This window comes from Notothenia rossii (assembly GCF_949606895.1).
Source record: "Notothenia rossii genome assembly, chromosome: 4".
In the NCBI taxonomy this organism is placed as follows: domain Eukaryota; kingdom Metazoa; phylum Chordata; class Actinopteri; order Perciformes; family Nototheniidae; genus Notothenia; species Notothenia rossii.
Window position 1 is genome coordinate 37461233 of NC_136902.1, and position 3464 is coordinate 37464696.

General features: G+C 38.4%; 1 long non-coding RNA gene across 1 annotated transcript; it reads left to right on the forward strand.

Moving 5' to 3' along the window:
* Positions 1-465: 465 nt before the first annotated feature.
* On the forward strand, positions 466-2560 carry LOC307038033. Its single transcript, XR_013807855.1, has 3 exons — positions 466-668; positions 1380-1459; positions 1990-2560. It is a non-coding gene; the product is annotated as an uncharacterized lncRNA (long non-coding RNA).
* Positions 2561-3464: the final 904 nt, after the last annotated feature.

Below are 3464 nucleotides of genomic sequence, written 5' to 3' on the forward strand. Positions count from 1 at the left end.
GCAAAGGCTGAAATCCCTGTGTTCCCTCCAGAGGGAGTTTATCTCCCACACAACCCCCCTGCCTGAAACACCTCCATTGGACACATTTGTTTACTCCCTTAACATAATGAAATCACTATGTGACATTCCGCTTATTGGCTAGTGTTCCAACCAAGCGGCAAACTCTGGGGAATAGCCGGGACGCCAATACGGAATTGCCAAACACTGCAGTTCATATATTGGCCGATAGGCGACGGCTGCAGAAAGGAGCAATTTTCATTGACCCCCATGTTAAAATGCCCAACTTTACAGCAGAAAAAAACATGTTTCTACCCCTGGCTCCATACATTTTATTATCGATATAGTTAGATTCCACCTTCATGATTATGGATCTGTGAGTGAATTTTTTTTCTAACACGACCCTTTTATTTATATTAGGTCTTAAAGTTTTTGCATAAATTAGGGCGTGGTCACATTGAGTGACCGCTCTGTCAAGTGACTGCTGCTGCTAGCTTCTTGTCTCTCTGCTAGCTGCTCCGTGAAGCTAGCTACAGGGACTCTGCCTGGTCAGTTCATCCAGGAAACACAACTTGAAGCCGGCCGTGGTTGTTTGTTCTTCATGCTTATATATCGGACTATTGTGACTCGCTCTGCGGTTAAAACAGACGGTGCAGGAATGCGGTTTTGCGGTAAGTGAAATTCGAGTGCTGTATTTATGTGTTAATGATTTTAATCAGCTACGTAATGAATGTTAAGGCTTGGGTTAGCATGTAAGCGAGTGGTAGCTACATCGGTGCTAACGATGCTAATCGTAGCCTCCAAGTTAAAATCATAGACTGTATAAAGGTTAAAACGAAATAGACAAGTGTTACGCATTAAGTGGGATAATACTGTTGAACAAACGGCTTCTATTTGAGGTTGATAAAATAAGGTCATCCTTGTAACTTAGAGAGATATTTTATGATGTAGGTAGGAACTGTATGCATCGCTAAGGTTTATTTAAATTGGCTATGCTCAAGTATGTAGACAAGCTAATGTCGAAGTAGTGTATGTGAAATCAACCTCACAATAAGATGTGTGTATATTACAATTATTAATGTCATATTTCAAGATGATTACTTAGATATTACAATATGGTTGGTTGAGCTGGAGTTCATTATTGAACTTACACGTTAACGTCACAGTCATCTGAAGAACGAAACCAAACCTTGTTGTTTTTATTAATTGCATTACCAAATGGGTATCAAATAAACAGTAAGCATTGGTAACACAACTTCCAAAGTTACAGTAAACTAAAAAGGACCCTGACTCGGACAATACACAATCCAACATGTTCAACAGAAGATAATCAGTTATATTGTTTGTACACATGGTACTTTACATATATCTGTTTGTTTAAGGTGTCCAGGTGATGCAGGCAGGCTGGACCAGAGAGTGAGAGACAGAACTGGACTCCTCACAGCAGTGAACTTCAGCTCAGGTACAAAGACTCTTTTTTTCATACTGTACAAAGAATCAAGAAAGATATTGGTTTAAATGAATGAAGTATTGACTTTAATACACTGATATACATTCCATTCCATGCAAAAAGTTACATTTAGATGTTAACAAGCACTATGATTTTGTCAGCTTTCAAATGTAATGTATTGAAGGCAAAGATATTTAACACATAGTGAGAACTGCTACTATTTATCTCTCAATATTGTCTGTAAAAAACGTGATAAAAGTTATTCTTTCAGTGAGACAACAGAACAAGCTTCTACAGTTGCACTACGTTTTGATAACAGTTAAATATAATTTTGATAATAACATATATTTCAATGTTGATGAACTTCATACTTTTCATTCATAATCTGATTGTCTTTGTAGCTCACTTTTGAAATAAAAAAAACACATTACAATTACAAAATAATTATATCTACAGCCCCTAAACACACAAACACACCGCTTTCATAAATAACACACTTGTTCTGCAATAATATGTTTTATGTTTCCTGTAATTTTTGTTAGGAAAGGACATGCCTGAAAGACACAAAATGTTCTCCTTCTCTGAGGGTCAAGAAGAACATCCAAGAGGAACATTAAAAGCTGATGCTATGAGATTTTAAGACCAGTACACTAAGAAACTACTTTTATTGTAAAAAAGTCAGCTGATCGAATGCACCTATTTCCACATCTATACTCCATCCGCTGATTATTTCTATTTGCCTCGCTTTATGAGCTTCACATCACTTGTGCCTTGTACCGCAGAGTTTGCAACGTCACAAATAAATGAGGCCAATCTTCAGTCAGATGTGAATTTGTAATCTAACATTTTCAGTAAGAATAATGGACAAAAGGAGTGCAAATACAAATACAATTTACTGAAATGTGAACCAAAACTTAATCAAATGTTTTAAATAAAAAGGACATATGGACAGAAAGTGTAAACCTATTAAATGTATAAGTAAACACATTTAGTCAAATAACGTGACAGACTAGGCCTGTGCAGTTGGTATCAGCTTTGCCCAGCATGGGCTCCTCCATCAGGCCTAGTCCTCCTCGCTGAGGAAAGACCCTCAGTCCTCTCCAAACCAACAGACTGGACGTCCATCACACGGAGGCACATTCAAATAAAGATTGGTCTTTAAATACATTTTGTCTTTTGAATTGTTTGTCTAAAGTCAAGGATCTAGAACTGGTACTTAGTTTTAATTATACAATCTGGTTATTATGCTGTTTGGAGGAGGCCTCACAGGTAAGAGCACTAACTAGCTACCATCACATGTACCTTAGCTTGACTTAAATGTATTAAACGTATAGTTAAGTGATATCAATATAGAAATAACTAATGTCATGCAAACATATTCATATTTGCTTGATTCCAGTGTTGAATTTAGCACAGTTGCATACAAACGTTAAGGGATTTTAAGATCCTGAAGTATTATGCTAAAAACTCAATAACTTAGATTATTATCTATAATTTTGCTGAATAGTTTCATGTCCGCTTACCTTAAAAATGTAAAATGCCACGGCAGTTTGCAGATGGGGAGCATGTTAGTTTAGCTTGGTAGCTTCAACTAGCTCTGGAGCTTGCAGCCCGGTGGCAGCAGGTCCCGCCTCGGCTCCGCCTCTTTGCCCTTATTTGGAGCAGGCTGGAGTAGGCGGGAGTTGAACTCTGACGTCACTGTCGAGCCGTTAGTGGCCGACTCCGCCTACTAAGGGCTTCTCGGCAACTCTGCAGAATCCTATGGGTGACGTCACGGAGCCTACGTCCATTTATACAGTATATACAGTCTATGGTTCCAACACATTGTACGTGATATGCAAAGGAACAGGACATTTCAGACACATCTCTAAGCAGTTGACCAATCACAACAGACTGGGCTCTGGTTTCAGACAGAGGGTCAAAAGAGGTGTTGCAGCACAGGCAGTATGAGAAAAATAAGGAGCTTTTTGAACATTAAAGCATGGAAACATGCCACAGTAGAGGCAATAAATACTAA